Source organism: Thunnus maccoyii, chromosome 2 (assembly GCF_910596095.1).
Source record: "Thunnus maccoyii chromosome 2, fThuMac1.1, whole genome shotgun sequence".
NCBI lineage: Eukaryota > Metazoa > Chordata > Actinopteri > Scombriformes > Scombridae > Thunnus > Thunnus maccoyii.
In genome coordinates this window covers 14,231,812-14,249,721 of record NC_056534.1, presented here as the reverse complement: position 1 = coordinate 14,249,721, position 17,910 = coordinate 14,231,812, and the positions used below count along the sequence as shown (strand labels likewise).

Genomic DNA, 17,910 nt, shown 5'->3' with positions numbered 1-17,910 from the left:
TTGTGCATCATCAGTAATTTATTAAATATTCTCTTAACTGCAAGTCTTTCATGAAAAATGAAGTTTTGTGTGACCACATCAGAATTTGTTAATAAAAGGCTGACCTCTGCTGGATAGATAAGATACTGAATCTCTCTGCTACCTTCAAACTGAACACTGACATTCGGTGAAACAAAATGCTGTAAAACAATATTTACTACTTTCTACAACAATATGATATGTCAGTAAATGGTCGATATGATGTTAGTTTCCTGAATTTCTTGTTTAAATCAATTAAAAAAGAAGACAAACTTTAAATAGTCACTTCGGGGGCATTTTCAGGCAAAAACAGATGGATGTTTTCATACCTCACTGTTTATCTTCTGCCCTCTTCTTCTGTTTTGCCACAGGGAATGTTTTCAGACCTAGGAAGTCACACGCAGGGCAGACTACCACACAGCAAGAGAGCATAGACAGGTCAGACCAACCAAATACCAAGAATCTTTGTCTGTCAGCAGCTGTCTGGAAACCTCTTCCTGCGTTCAGAGAGCGCAAGAATGGAAATTGAAGTTCGTTTTTGATGTTTTTCTCAGGTCAATTTCACGTTTCCTTCCGAACGATCTTAATCGTTCGGAAGGAAAGAGAGAGGGAATTGCAATACTTGAAGATAATAACTGTAATGATAGGAGATGATGGTAGGGGGCACTATGTGTTGTGTCAGGGTCTCAGTTGTAGTCCTGGAGGCTTTGGAGCGCTGAGAGAGTCGGGCTTGCAGTGAGAACAAGCAGCTGCTGCCTGCTGAAGGGCCCTGCCACTGACCCTATTCATCCCAACAGCAGGTGTCACATCAAGTCCCCGCCTCACCCTCACGCACACACATTCACACATGGGCTCCACACACACACATATACACCCATGCGCAAAATCACAGAGCCTCGTGCACGTAGATGCACACACTTACACACAGATGAGTGTGTGTGAGTGAGTGAGGGGGGACCTGGAACTACTTACAGAGAACAAAGAGGGAAATCAGGAAAAAATGCAGCCTCTTCGAATAAATCTCACCACAATGCTGAGAAAAATCCCCAACCTCACCCCCAGAAACGCAAGAAAAACCTGGTTTCTCTCTTTCAAAGCAGTCAAAAGTGTCTTACAAAAGCAGAAATAGAAAACATTTTAGATAAAAGGAACCAGGCCCCCTTTCTGAAATGGACCTCACACCAAGTTGTGTGTAATTCCTACCAGAAACTGGTTTATTTACCAAAAAATAATAAGACTTAATGCCAAAGCACTTAGGCTACAAATAAAGGACAACAAGTGGTGGGTACACTGAAGGGGGCGAGGGAGAAAAAGAAGCACGACGCCGGGGTGGAAATTTTCCCTTTTCTTGTGCTTGTTATTTTCTGTTCCTCTGTTTACATGACACACCAGATTTCGCATGGAGGAGTAGCTACGGGAACAGTGGCGCTAGAGCAGTGCAGAATGGCCTCCGCAAAATAAAAGAAAACAATAAACATGTCAGAGGAATTTGGACATCTGCAGTGACACAAGCTCTCACACCGAGGCCATGGCAATTTCACATATCAAAGCGCTGCTCCTCGGCTTTCTTTATATAAAGCAAAATCAACATTTATCCTGAGAAAGTGAGCAATGATGCTGACAAGTGCATAGAGCCAATGACAATACAATAGCAAAGATGCTAGGAACAACCATGCCACCCACGTTGCTGAAAGACCGTGCTTTCAAACACCACCACTGAACTGTAAAACCACTAAAACCCCTGTCTTGCCCGTACTGTCCTTTTCACTTTAGCTTGAAATAAGCCAGTCTTTTCTCCCTGCGCTCCATCAGAGGAGGCTTTTCCACGGCTAATTCTGGTATTATGTTCCTATTGGAGCCACATCTCCTCTGACACACAGTCACTATGAAGAGGAACACAGTGCAGTGTTTCCATGAATGGATTAAAATTATAAATGCTGACCAATCCCACTCGAGGGGAATGAGCCAAAGCTTGAACTCATGGCGTAAAATTATAAATCTTGTTAGAGAGCCATTTTCTCTTGCTTGCTTCTGCCTACAAAATGTGCAGCAGAGTAGAGAGTGTGACAGCTCACTGCCTACAGCAATCTTCCAAGATTTCTTTTATACACTGTTGAACTGAACTAAAATGAGCTGAACTAAATAAAGCTGATCTTATTGGTTCTGTTGCTGTATCATTCCCGGTATTCATGAATCTGCACCAAAAAAGGACAGAAAGAAACGAACTAGGCTCATTTGTTTCAGTTTAGAAATGAAAATAGAATCACATCGCAGCAGCTTAACTAACCCACTATACTCAATTTTGCCACGGGGATAATTAAAGCTTCCTGTTATCTTAAACCCAGCAGTGTCCTCTCAGTCACTTTTAAATCACATTATGTGGGGTAAATACATGTGAGTCACTCTCTTGTGTGACCCCGGGAAAAAAGCCCATGTGCACCCGCGCTTTGTTGTAATTTCCATTCATACTAATACAGTCCTGATGAATGTTCTGCTATGTGGTGGGTAGTATGTGTGTGTGTGTGTGTGTGTGTGTGTGTGTGTGTGTGTTGTGAGGCTAAAGGAAAACCTGATGTGGAAATATCCATAAGACCTCAAACGTCTTAAAAAGTTAACTCCCAGACACCCTTGTTCAAGCATGCGCACACCCACACACACACACACACACACTTTCATTCAAATGGATTGAGCTGCAGTGTATCAGTGACCTTAATTCATGTTTCAAATCCACATGACGACTTTGAACTCTGTTTGAACAGTAATAAGTTGCCCTCTTTTCCTCTCCTTTCTTCTGCCTGCATCTATCCTCTCTGCAAGGTATGTAAAACAACTGGAACAGCCACATCATAACATGAAAGCGGAGATTTGACCTGACCGGAATTCACTGTGCCTAAATCATTCTTAATATGAGAGCTGAGCAGCCTTGTTCAGGGGATTATCTCCGATGAAACAGGAAAGATTTCCCGCTAATCTATATAGGAATGCCCACTCCGGAGAAGGTGAAGGGAAGTGGCCCTGACCAAAGGTTTCTCTTGAAAGCCAACACACTTCATTATTTTTTTGCGCCACAATTAGATCACAACTGTTGAGAAAATCAAGATATTTCTTCAAGATATTTCATTTACAATATGTGTTTCTTCCAAGGTATGGAAAGAAGAGTTTGCTAGGGATGAAATGATTAGTCAATTAATCAATTTGAGTTATCGATTACCAAACATTTCCTGGTTCCAGCATCTTAAAAGTGAGCATTTATTTCTTATCATAAACAGAATGTTTGAATTCTGTTTTGGGCTGTTGGTTAGACAAAACAAACAATAACATAATAATATAACAAGATTTTATAGTGGGATCTGGGAAAATTGAAATCAATATGTGGACTTATATGATATCTTGGTCCAGTGCACAAAACCTGGGCACAACATGAGGACTATTTGACACTTTTTGGAGCAATTCCACCATCTTGGCTGGGGGGTTTTTGGAGGTATGTTCACTTTTTCGTTCATTACACCAGGCACCACTACCCACTTTGACGAATTTCCGAACTGTTAACTTTCATTAGCACAAGGAGAAACGTGAAGGAGAAAAAGAGTTAAGAGGCGAGAAGGAATCAATCACACAAATATTAATATCAATATTTTTATATTAACAATGGATGAATTACTACGTGTAATGTGGAACAGTGTCACTTGTAGTGACAAACTCAAAAAGAATTATCACCTGTCTCAGCTCTACAGATGGCTTCAGCATCTTTCAGCTCATTGTTTTAGTTTTACGACCTGTAACTCTCCTATTTTAGTTCACTCTAACCGCTCTAATCATGTTTCCAGCTACAGCTGTTTCCAGCAAAATAAACCAACAGTAACCTACCTACCCAGCACCAAACACCACAGTTACAAAATTAGTGACTAACAGGTGAACGTAATGGAGCATTTAACCGCTAAGGAGCCAGCATTCAGGAGTTGATGGAGACCAAACCAGAGCTAAAAGGAGAGTGAATATTGGACTTACATTCATCAGGTGACCAGAGACACAACTCTAAATGAATGCTTATATTGCTTTGTGTCCGCTGGATGTGTAAATAAACATGTTACCCATAACTTTTATAGGTCAATGTTGTATTTACAGCTTGTTCTGCTACCCCTAAGTGGCAAGAAAGTCAATTAAGACTCCTTTAAGTCAGCATAGGAAAAGGACAAAAGTGATGCATTTTGAAATGGTGTTCAGTAACTTAAATCAAATGTTTTGAAGAGGGCAACTTTTAGAGTTACAGGCAAGGGTTGGAGGGCTGGGATGTATATGAGTTTGAAAGTGAGCATGTGCCTGAATGCATGTGTGCATATAAAGTTCTGGCAAGAAGAGGGATGGGCACAGTTTTAATTAGTGCCGTACTAGAAGCTGGAACAGTGGAATCGTTGTGGGAAAGGCCACAACAGCTGCAGTGGCTGTTTCCTGGCTATTTAACAGAGTTCTCACTCCCACCATGCACCCTCCCACCTATCCCTGTTTCTCGCTCTTTCTCTTCCACTCCTGTGCTAGTTCAGGTGTCTGGGGCAGCTAAGGAAGCACTGGGTGGCACCCACCCAGACTCGCCATGCTGGCAGCGGCCACTATGTTGAGGAATGTATGAGAGGGTTGCTGGCAAGCTCACTGCTTGGCAGGTTGTCCGGCAGGGGAATCACTCAGTGGGAGCAGACTGAAGCCAATTCCCTGTCAGTGGCCGGTGATCTCACAAGGGCAGTAGTCGGGGAACATAGACATAGACACAGAGACGGACTGTAGTCATGCTGTGTAATACCTTCCCATTCACTCTGCCTAGCCGCCGCCCCACCCTGCCCATGGGGACACACTCTAAATTTTCAGAGTGGAACCGAGAAATGAAAACAGTGTGTTCCGCTAAAAACTTCAATGGGTGGAAATTGTTTCATTACTGTAGTGCTCAAATTGCATGTTCATGTACTTGATTTGATGTCCAACTTAACTGTTCTGACAGCGCAGAACCCAATCATGGTACAAGATGATTCGATGTTTACACTATCTAGACACAAACCTATTTTGCAATTTAGTTAATTGCTGGCCCATCTTTCATCTGACACTGCAAAGGAACAGTGTGTTGCTCAAGAAGCTTCCCCATTTCCCGCTCCATTTCTATACCCACACAAGCCAGGCCAAACCGAACCTCAATTTCCACTTAAGCTAAACTTGAGGAGGAACCGACAACCCCAAAACCTCACCTCAACCTGACCGCACTGCAGCCGCTGCTGGCAGTCTCTTCCATTGCTGAGATGTTATGAACCATTGGTTGAGTTATTGTTTTACTTTAGGCTTTACTCCGTCTATTTTGGCACCATAGAAATCAACACTGACCTCCATGTTAGCTTCATGAATTACTGGCAAACCATTTCAGTTTTAAACATGTTCTCAAAAAAATTTAGTCTATTTTGACGGAAAAGTTTAAATAATTTGACATGAAATGTTTCTTGAAGCCGGAGTGAGAGTCTGATTTTCCATCCAAATGCACCAGTGTTTAGTTGTGAGTCAGGTGCTGCCAAGGGACTCTCAAAGGCTCCTTTGACTTACCTTTTTGGAGGATGGTGACTTTTCGTAGTGCAACACTGACATCTTATGGACAACTAGAAGACACGCACACAAAAAGGAATGGTCTAAAAAGTGGAAAAGATTCAATTTTTCAAAGTGAACATTTTGAGTGGGCAATAATACCTGTGGGTAAAGGATGATAAAGGATCAAAAAGGTAAAGGAGATTAAATGCAGGACAGTTTGTGTCAATGGTTTGTAACCAGACCTCAGTGAAATTGGTCTATATTCATTCACAAATACATTAAAGAAAATGCTCATCACTGCAAATACTTTTACTCTAAACATTTTACTTTTACTCTCCAGTGAAATATCTAGAAAAATGAAAACTCCCATATATCAACAACACACCAACAAGGCAAACATTCAACTGAGAAATGTGCATATTTACACAGTAACAAGTACATTATGCCAAAAACAAGGACATTAAAACTGTTTCTTTTGTGCTATGGATACAAAAAGGGATCAGAGGTCGTTGAGTAGTTGAGGTATTAGTGGTAGTAGATATGTATAAAACAAGGTTCCTTTTTATTCTGTCAAGAGTAACTGAGAGTAAGACATGTTGGTTGACTTTATGATTCTCTTTGGATGAAGGAGCTGGAAAAAATAATTCCTTCCCTAGAATTTAAAATAGTCTTTTCTGGACCAAGACTTTCTAATTACAAATGACTGTTTGACACAGATTCTAAGTTGCTGTTGACCAGCAAAACAAGGTGAAGCACCATCAATTTCATATTTAGTCTACATACGGTACTGTGCAAAAGTTTTAAGCACACATGTTTTGATTCTTATCCATCATGCAGTACCATCTGAGAGCCATCTGATCAGTCCCAAATTCATTCTGCAGCATGACAACCACCCCAAACATACAGTCAGAGACGTAAAGAACTATCTTCACCTACAAGAAGAACAAGGAGTCCTGCAACAGATGGTTTGGCCCCCGCAGAGCCCCGATCTCAACATCATTAAGTCAGTCTGGGATTACATGACAAGACAGAAGCAACTGAGACGCCTAAATCCACAGAAGAACTGTGGCAATTTCTCCAACATGCTTCAAACATTCTTTAACAAGTATCTTGAGAAACTGAACCATGCTGTTATAAGGGCCAAGCATGGTCGCACCAAATATTGATTTGATTATTTTTTCTGTTTACTGCACTTTGTATGAAAGTGCCCACAACTTTTGCACAGTACTGTATATGACTCATTCACTGTTATTATCTTCTCATCTTTTTTCTTCAAAACTGGCAGTTTTCAACAAATATTGTTGGTGCTTGCAGCAGTGTGGTCCACCAGTCATGCTTTCATCACATAAACCCCTGTCATCCTTCAAACATGTGATATTAATCACTGCATTTATAAGCCATGGAAATTCTTTAGGCAACTGATGCAGGGGTTTCTTGTCAGTAAGCAAATCATTGCACATATGGCCTTTCTTCTGACTGTCATCAAACTTTTTCACAGGCTGAAAACACTCACTCGCTTTAGATGAAAAGAAAACACATAATGTTTGTTTGATTTGACCATATGTACATCACAGGATTCCTCAGGGGAAAAACAACATTCCTATTTGAATCAATACAGTTTATAAATTTGAATTTGAGTGTACATCAGCTTACAAGTAGTACATTAGCTGCTTTTTGTGTTACAAGGGGAGTGTGTCTGCCATCCCTGGTAACAAAACAGTCTGTAAACAGCTAGGTATGTAGTGTCTCAACACTGTTGTCAAGCCATTTCTTTTTTTTCCCCTGACTCTTTTGTATCTTACTGTTCCTTAACTTATGTTACACACATTAAATCCTGATAATTGGCATTGAAAGCATCTCTTTACATTATCTTGCCATGTAGCATAGGTGTTGCCACAATTTCATTAAGAAAACTTATAAACACATTTGATATTTTGTTGCACATGGAGTCGGTTATTTTTTAGTCATTTGCAGAGACCCATTCATGCAGAAGTCATTATTTTGACAGTGGTTGGAACTTCCAGATTTTTCCTTCTGTTTCTCATTATATTTGTTTATAACACGTAGCAGCGCTTTATTTGTGCTGTTAGCTCTGTTAACTCTCTCTTACAGAGATGCTGGTGTGGCTGTCGACTTGACTGGTTTAGATATATCCATATAGATTGTCGCATTGTTCTTGATATACACCTGTTGTGTTTATTACTTCAATCTCAAGCTGCTTTTTTAAGATCGTTTTATTCGTTTTAATTAGTTTTTAACTAATTGATTGATTTGACAATCAGGCATCTGAATTAGCTTTGTTCTTATCACTGAGTTGGTGTCTTCTGAGGTTGTCAGTGGTGTATAACTTCAGACTTTCCTTTTTATTCCTCAGCTTCATGTTTGTTGAGCAGTTCAGTTACCTCGATATGAAACAGTGGTTAAAAGCTGCCGTCAACACTTGGTCCCTTAGATCACCTCAGATAGGCCAGTGGTACAACCATGGAAACAACTCTTACTCATTGTCTGGTTGTTAGTGGGATGTTAACTGTAATGACGGAAAGGAGGAAGAATTTAAAATATTTCCTGGTGTGAAATATTCTTCCCTTACAGATATATCATAGAGGTGCAGGATGACCTAAGTGTCCTGGACTACCTGTCCGACTTCATCTGCTTCCTCTACGGATTGCCCAGCACATATGGAATGGTCACCATGCCTTTCAGCATCAGGAATAGTCCTGTACTGTAACATCCATCTGTTGACTGTTTTTGTGTGTAAGTGCTATGGCCAATGACCCTTTGAAATTAGATGCTTTGTATTCTAAAAGATAGAAAACCTCACCGACCTCATCAAAACTGTCATTGACCTGCATGTGTTTCCCAAATAAAGCTTGACCAATACTAGATTTTTTTAAGACAAATATGCATGATTCATGATAAGATAATCCTTTAAATTTGGTTATGAAAAGATTATGAATGAAATATGTTCTAGGCTGCACTTTTTACAGTCTGAAAAATAAACTTGTTAGTTTTCCCTAGTGGACACTGTTTCTAAATTACTGCCAACATGTCTTTAGCATTTCTGTACTTTTTCTTGAGCCCACATACTCTGATATATCTGTGATATGGTCAAATCTGCCAATAATATTGGCCATGCTGATATATATATGGGTCAGGCCCTAGTCCCAAATTTATAGTTATTTGTGATACTTAAATTTATAGCTGGCCCAGTGATAAGTGTCATTAATTGTGTTGTGTATAAAACAGAAACTAGGTAGATCAGCTTTTATTTAATCTAGAATATATAACTTGGTTTTTAAAAAAGAAAATTTTACTCTTTTTTTAATGTTAAACCTAAACATGGTTGTGATAAAGTCTAAGAGGTTGAAGGCATACAGTGTGTGTGTCATAAAGTTCCTGTAGGGAAAAAATGCGACCACAACTCCAATTTCTCCAGACTATCTCAATGTGGGGTCACCAGTTCATGAGCATGTGATAAAAAGTGTGGTTAATATGTACAATATGCCATTATTAACACACAAACAGTGGTGTGTCCATAGCAGTACAAATAGAATAGAATAGTTCTGTTTTTCCTTCACTTCTAAGGCATCAACATCTTCCTGTACGGCTATATTCCTGCAGAGACTTTGACTTTCAGAGAGACCTTGCTTGTGCTCAAAGCAACTGAAACGACCAGTGATGAGGTGATGTCAAAAAGTTGTGACTTCTCCCTGGTGATCAGTGAGGAGAGATCTCAGATTCTGAAATCATGGTCATGCTTGGAGGGAACGGTAATGTTTGTGTGTGCACATACTGTGGTATTCTGGTGTTGAAGTTTGTCATTTATGCCGTAAAGCTCTCATTGGATTCTGGCAGGACGTCTGACACCAGATGAAGGAGGTATGATTGCCTGGAGTTTTCCTTTTTAACTCTGCCTTTTGTGCTGAGTGATGCCTTTGGCAGTTTAACTGTGACTATTTGAAAAGAAATACAATTTAATCATTTTTATATGAAAACCCAGGAGAGGCGCAGTTTCATAACGTCACCTACAAACCCCAGAGAATTAGACTCAAATTCAAAGTAGGTTCTCAGCCTGGCAGTCGAAATTTAAACCACTTTTCTCAACACATGACAACAAATATTTTACCATTAATTCAATTTCCCATCCTTCACCTTTACCCAGAGTCTACTTTTCTGCATTCCTGTGTGTGTGTGATGGCTGTAGGTCCAAAACCTCTCAGGTGGTGAACTGCAGAGGGCAGCCTTTGCTTAGTTAAACCTGCTGGTACCTGATAGATGAGCCCACTGCCTGTTTGTTAGGTTTCCAGGTTCATCAAATGTAGAGCGTTGCTCTAAATTGGTTTCCCCTGAGTGAATAAAGGTAAATAAATAAATAAATAAAATCAAACATTAGACAGATGGGACAACCTCTGTGAGTGGATAGTGATGATGATGATGATGAAAAAAAAACCCTAAGCACATTATTATTTTTTTCATAGATTCATCTTCTGTGCCAAGAAAACTGCCTTTGTAGAGGAACACAGCTTCATTATGGCCACCTATAAGGGAGACCTTGTCATTGTGTTTGATGGTATTGAGTTACAAATAACCAGCAGGAAAACACTTATGGGCCATTTGGCACATTTAAATTCATATTTTACTGCACAACATTACCATTAACATTCCCTTTCAGACTTTGACTTTGACAGTATTTCAGTCTTTTTGCCCCCACTTGTGACAAATAACTGCATTTTAATAGAACAGATGAAGAACTAAGATTTGGAGACTTAATAAAAGTGATGAAAATGTGAATGTGTTTACATGAACTTTGATATAATTTGCCTTTTGTAAACTCCTACAGGGATATTTGAGCCAAAAATTGCTCACTCTAAAATATACATATTGCTCTAACCTGCTACAAACTGTAATAAATATAATGAGAGAAGAAATGTACAATATCATTAAAGTAGGATAATTAACATGTAGTTTAAATTGTTTTTAGACACAGATCCTAATTTCAGGGATGAACAAGTTCTTATTTGAGCTTGAGGCCACATTCAACCCAAATTGTTGACCAAATATCAACAAGATTAATTGGTATGGAAAGCTTGCCTAAGTTAATTTCAATTTACAAACCAACAATCACATTTTTCTCTCTCATTTAAACACAATCTGTACCTTCTTTCATAGGATGTAGAGAAGAAGGAGAGTGGAGGGAGTCCTGGCTTTGACATCCAGTAACAAGCTTTCCATATTAGAGTAGTTCCTGTTTCTCACTCAGCTTCTCAAGTGTCTCAGATGAATGAACATACAGTTGGTGCAACTGTGGAAATCTATCATATCTAATAATCGTCACCCTTGTTTGACGTAATCAAGTGAGCTAGTGCTGAAACAACATGATAAATCTTGAGCATCACTGAGAATCACGCTAGGAAACCCTGCCTGAAGACCTTGTTTGTGCAATGGACCAGCATGCACACACTTATGCACACATACACTACTTTATGATCCGAAGAACTGTTCAGTCTGTCAGTTTAAAGAGAATATCATCAACAAAGAAAAACTCTTTATCGTGGTTTGTTCATTTGAGAGTTGAGTATAGATGTTATCAAAAAAAGAGGGAGCTTACAATTTATAAATGAGTTATGCACTGAATTTGTCTCATTATGCTTGTTACAGTGATTTTTACAGTTGCATGGATATTTACTTAAATTTTATCTTTTACGATAATGTCACACAGTTTATCAAAGTGACATTTTCAAGCTGACATTCTCAGCAGTGGAAAAATTAATGTTTTGAATTAGTATCTTCAATCAGAGGCTCCTTCAGCTCCGCTGCAATAAGGACTGTTACAGGAGGTCGTTCCTGCCCCCCGCAACAGCCGTCTACAATGACTCCCCTCTGTGCTGAGAGGGGAGACTCCTCCACTGGGTGGCAATACACAATTTTACATTTAATTTGCACATCAATAGCAATATCTTGCCTTAAAGTTTACAATTCTATTTTTATTCTACTTTTTTATTCTACTTATTTTTATTGTGTAGAACTTGACTTGACTTTTTGTCAAAAAGTACTACTACTCTCTCTCTCTCTTTCTCTCTCTCTCTCTCTCTAGGGAGAAAGTACTCTATTTATCCATCCATCCATCCATTCATCTATCTATCTATCTATCTATCTATCTATCTATCTATCTATCTATCTATCTATCTATCTATCTATCTATCTATCTATCTATCTATCTATCTATTTTTAGCTTTTTGACCAAATCTTTTACTGACCACTTTCTACCACTAGGTGGTGCTCAGAATCTACTTTTAGATCAGCTTCTCTTCTTTATCAGTGGAAGATTGTGTCTGTTAACTTGATATTTTTTCATTTCTGTGGAAAAATGGTAACAAATAAGAATTGTTAAAGCCTACACCAAATAAAAGCTTATTCATAAAAAGTTTGTAATTGATTTATGTTGAATTATTGATGAAAGACTTGCATGCTTGAAGAGAGTGAAAAATTAACCACGTTGCGCTCATAAAAAGATGATTAATATGCACGTCTGCTACATTGTACTCAAACAGTTGGCATCTCTCATTTTCTAGAGATGTGACATGATGTGATTTTTGTTTTTTTACTCACATGTTTTTTTTACTCCTTGTATTAACTCATGTTATGTGCATTTAACCATCCTTGGGATTTGATATGTCAAATATAAAAAAACAACAAATAATAATACACATTAAATTCCTATTCTTACTAAGGTGTGTTTTTTTTTTTTTTGTTTGCACATTTTTTTATTTTAGAAAAATAGGGTTTGATTTGTACACATGGAAATATAACACATGTAAAATATCACTTGTACCTACAAATACTGAAAAGTAAACAAACACTTGTGCGGGAGAGGCAGGAAGCTAAAAGCTTATACAGAGACCCCTCCTAAAAACTCAAGACATGATAAACAGGATAACAGTTAATATAAATAGAGAGAAAGGCTACTGCAAAATGGAGAAAAAATATATAAATATAAAAAAATATATTTGCACAGTTATTTCTCATTCCAGTTGATGAACAGTCAACACTTTGTACTTTGGAAGTTATGTCATGTTGCATAATGAGTTTAAATGTGGCTTTGTGCTCTCATCAAATCACAATGCTGATGCACCTTTTATAGTAACTCATTTTTGTTTATAATGATACTAGGTTCTAGTAACTAGGTTCTACCAGGTAGCTTCTTTTAATACCGTAAGACAAACTATCAATATTTATTTTTGTTTTGAAAAGATTTTAATGACATTTAGCATCCTACATTCCTCACAAAGTGTGAAAAAAAAATCTAGGCCTGAGAACTCTTGTGGATTCATGAGGAGCAGGTTTTGGAAAGGTGTATCAGCCGGCAGCAAACTGAGCAGCCGACTGTTGCTCTGATGTCCTGAAAGGCAGGACTGTTGTAAATGCCCGTGATCGATGGGTCTCCCCCCAAGGGCAGAGTCTTTAAACTGAGGATGGAGGAGTGGGGGTGGGGAGAGAAGAAGGGTGGTGCACTTAGCCGGCTGAAAGCAACACATGACACCACGCTCACACATGAGCAAAGCCTCAGTTCGTTTACTCAGGAATGAACTGAATGAGAGTTGAGAGCAGAGATTATCTAATAAGGTTGGGCAGTTAAGTGAGCTTGTTCTGTCAATGTCTGATCCTGTTCAAGTCCTTATAAAATTTATCAATCCCTCTGTCCCCGTTAAACACACACACACACACACACACACACACACACACACACACACACACACACACACACACACACATATATGTCCTGATCACATGACAACAGCAACCAGGGATCAATTAAAGATTGGTGACATCATGACAGTGTCTGGGCACAGTTTCTGTCCCCAATTCCCCAAATGAGGAGGGAATTCCCATGTTGGCCATATGTAGCCTTTGCTTCACTTCATTTACTGCTTATTCACCTGCAGTAGTTTGAGTTTTAAATAATCGTCAGCTCAGAAAATTGCAGCAACATTTATGTCATATTGTTTCATGATACTGGAGAAGACCAAAGGCCTGTTCACCATCCTTAGTTAGAGTTAGAGAAGCTAAATGTTGTTATGTATTTATGTGTACTAAAACATTTCACCCATCTCTTTTCTGTTAATAAAGATATAGAATAGCAGCTCTTCTCCTTTTAATTTAACAAAAATGTTCTACATTTTCCCAAATATTTCAACAAATACACACTCAAACATACCAACAATCAAAAATGCAAAAAGACAAGGCATTCATAATTCATACAAGAAAGAGCCTGTATAGGCACAGTGATGCTTTGAGCTAAATGCTAAAATCAACATGCTAACATGCTCACAATGACAATGCTAACACGCTGATGCGTAACAGGTATGTTTACTGTATGTTCACCGTCTTAGTTTAATGTGTTAGCATGCTAACATTTGCTAATTAGCACCAAACACAAAGTACAGTTGAGGCTGCTGGGAATGTCATTAGCTTTACAGGTATTTGCTAATAAACCAAAGAATATGACTATGCGAGGGGGTCACCAAGGTGATTATAATTCATCCTGAGGGGAACATGGATATCTGAACCAAATTGCACAGCATCCAATTGACATGACATGTCACTAGAAACTACAAATGTCAACCTCATGATGGTGCTAGAGGAAAAGTCATTAGGATTTATCATTCATTAATGTCTGTTCAAAATTTCATAGCAATCCATCAAATAGATATTTCAGTCAAACAGACCAGCACTGCCATAGAACCATGCCAGCAGTGTGAAGAAAAAGTTTTTAAAAAATAGATATATAAGCTAACAAGTACAAGAAAAAAAACCCATTTTGATTTCCAAAATTTCACTATCAGAGAATTTTCTTTTTTGTGTTGTTTAGGGTTACATTCTGCTCGAAAGAATTAACCTTACACATGTAAGATTAGGCAGCCAAAACCTTTGTCCAGTGACCTTTAACAATCATAGACAATGAAATAAAATTGCTCCTCCGTGAACAAAGATGTTGAATATTGGCATTAAATCAATTTAACAGAGTTGGAGTTATATACAATCACATTATCAATTTACAACTCCTCTCCTTTCTATATGACATTTGCCCTCAAATGTCCTTGCGGTTTACCCACAAGCGTAATCATTTTTGTTGCAAACAATCAGTCATCAGCTTTGTTTGAGGAGCGGTCTATTTTTGCCCTGCAGATCTGTCTTTAGAGGCCAAACCAGGAAGAGGTGATGTCATGATGGCTATCGCTTACAATGCTCCAGCCAGCTGCAGATGTACAGACCCCCCTCTCTCCTGAGGTATGACCTCAGCCATGGGTGTACAGAGGGAACATCTGCTTGATGATCTGGTCAGCAGGATGCAGATTTGATCTGACGCAAGACATTACACCAGAGAGACGTTTCTTATATGATTTAGAGGAGCATATTTGTGATTAGACCTCATCTAGCTATGATTGCTGTCTTGAAATAGGTCAGAAACAAGGAGAGCAGTTAAAGGATGTGCATTTGTGTCATCAATCAGATCCCCTCTCTCTCTCTGTCTCTCTGTCTCTCTCTCTCTCGAGTACTGGGGCCCCAAAAACCTGTGTAACTCTAACAACTGTGTCTGGGAAGATCAGGACTATTTGCCTTTGAAATCTGTATTAAACCAGCCAAAGACATGACCTTTACAGATATCATGGCTGGCATTTGGCAAGACCATGAAGGTTTTATTGTTACACAGAGAAACGGACAACATGGAAATGCCTTTGGCAAGAAGATCCAGAAAAATATTTTATATACTGCTTGAAAATCTGACCCTGACATTTTTCAACAGTGTTAGATGACTCAGTATCTGCTCACTCCAAGGATGACCCAGTCTACTGTGCAGAGGTGCTACAGCATATTCTTCAGACATTTTCAAAGTAGTTCATTGATGCTTAACTGACATCAAAGCAAGTCTCTGTTATAGACCCAAATCTAAAGAAACAAATCAAATGTTTGAAATATCTGAGTGAACATTGTTTATCTCAACTGTCCATGCATTGATTTAACCTCATCCATGTAGTATCTTTCCACCATTGTAAGTCACCAACAATATGGTGCTTAATATGTTCAGAAATTGAGATGTGGATTGTCTTGATTCCAAAGAATCATCACCACCAGTCTGGAAATCAATGGCTTGGCTTTAAACTAAGTATTTAAAGTTGCTGCATATCTTTTCTCACTGTGTTTGTTTGCTCATTGTTTTTAACACTACATAAACATATGATTTCTACTGACATTTAGAATATATAATAGTAAGAGTTTTTCCAAAAATCTTTGTTTCAAGCCTTTGGTATTGCTTTAAACCATTATCAGGGGCTGGTAGATCGAGTAAACAACTTTAATTCCTTAGAAGCGTCTTTACTTGTTTACATGATGTTGAGAGCTTCGCATTTTGATATTTGTCAGTGTTCAATCATAAAAACAGTAAAGGCCTGTGTTTTCATCAGTCTAACTGATGCAACGGAGCAATCATCTGGCACATCAGGTATTTATTAGCTGTTTTTTCTGACACTACACATGCTCCTAATGATGGTTTTAAAGTCATGCCAAAAACTTGAGACTGTAAATATGCTGTCTCTGTCCTTTTGGAGTAACTCTGCTTATATTAATGGCTCTGTGGTGGCTCTGGCTCTACTCTGAGACCTTTGAATTTGCTTTATTAGCATGACCATCATAAAGTATAGTATTACCAAAGCGTATTGTGCATGGCTTACAATGTAAATATCATAATTCAGAAGTCTTTCCTATGTCTTTTACTGTTTGATGAAGGCAAAACTGACAAAAGGTTGTTTTTAAAAACTGTAATAAAATTGCTTTAGCAGGTAACAACAAGCCTTTGCTGAGCAGCTGAGCTCAGAAGGATCTTCAAAGGTATAACATGTCAAGCACAGATTCATTTATCAAAGAGAAACACCCAGGACTGGTCACCAATCCTTCACAGGACTAAGGAAGAATACCTGTGGGCAAGATAGGGGTGTCATAATTCTTTTGACTTGCATGTCTTTGCAAGAGGAGAGGACATTCACACAAACACAGATAATACCAGATATTTCTTCTCAGCTTTTGAGAGTGCACCTGTATAGTGAAGGACAGCTGACCAAGATACAGGTGCATTGCCATGTGTCTACCCTGAACAAGCGTCAGCAGTTGGTTGAAGTTCAACATGTCACCACCCCCCTTGCGCAAAATGTGCCACGACTGCTTTGACTGACAGCTGTGCTATCTAGGGTTAACTGTCCCATCTAACAAGTGACTGTGACAGCTGCTGTTAGACACCCCCCAACACACACACACACACACTCAAACACTTCTTCGCAATAAACCAAGCAAGGGTAGCTGGGCAGACCACCCTCCATAGCAAGACCAGGGAATCTCTTTGCTGGGGATGAGGAGACTGTGTGTGTGTGTGTGTGTGTGTGTGTGTGAGGATGTAGGGGTGTAATAAGGGGGGTTGTAGATGTAGTCCTCAAGGGAATCTCATTTTACACAGTGGCTTTAGATTAGAAACACAGCATTGTCTGTTGAGAAGGCCAGTGATCAAACCTCCAAAAGACCTGTGAGAACAATCAATCAAGTCAGATAAAATGAGAGAAAGTGTCTGATAAGGTGAATATCTGACTTATCAATGAACCTCACTGCATGTAAATGATCATACCTTGACCTTAAAATGGCAAAGCTGTGCGCAAGTAGGACTTAATGCTGTGTCACCCTCTGATTGGTGCATCCTCTGTCTCTGTGCAATGAAGGTAGAGGAGGTAAATCGAGAGCCCCTGGAGACAGCATTCAAATATTACCACCCCAGACATTATTTCTAGAAGGACTTGCAAAAAGCCGCGCCAAACGAACCACCCGTTTGAAATGTGAGCCAGTCTGATGCACTGCTGCCATACCTCGCATTGCTGCAAAAAATTCGATGGGCCTGCCAAGAGCCCTCGGATGGCGAAATGAATTGCATGTGTGAAGGAGTGTCATCTAAACACGTGTGTCAGTCATCGTTAAGCATTTCAACCCCCGTGCTAATTCATGGAGGTCTATGGAGTTAATGTTGTAATCAATCCTAACCCATGAGTCCACTCTTCCTGCGTCTGGCTAGAGACAGGCAGCGCTCCAAGGTTTCTAAATGGCTCCCGCTCCTCATGAACCCTGACCTAATAAAGCCTACTACTATGTGGCTCAAATGTTAATGTCCTGTCTACACATTTTGCAGGCAACATATTGGCCTTGTAGTTCTTGCCCTGTTTTGGGTTGAGGGAGCAGAGAAGTATTTGACTATTTCAAGAGTTGGAGCTCTTCTTTTAGATGAGGCAATTCGCCCTC

The 17,910-nt window shown here is 39.2% G+C and overlaps 1 pseudogene; it reads left to right on the top strand.

Annotated features, from left to right (window-relative positions):
* The first annotated feature begins 2,999 nt into the window (after nt 1–2,999).
* On the top strand, nt 3,000–10,797 carry LOC121884550 (annotated as a pseudogene).
* Nucleotides 10,798–17,910: the final 7,113 nt, after the last annotated feature.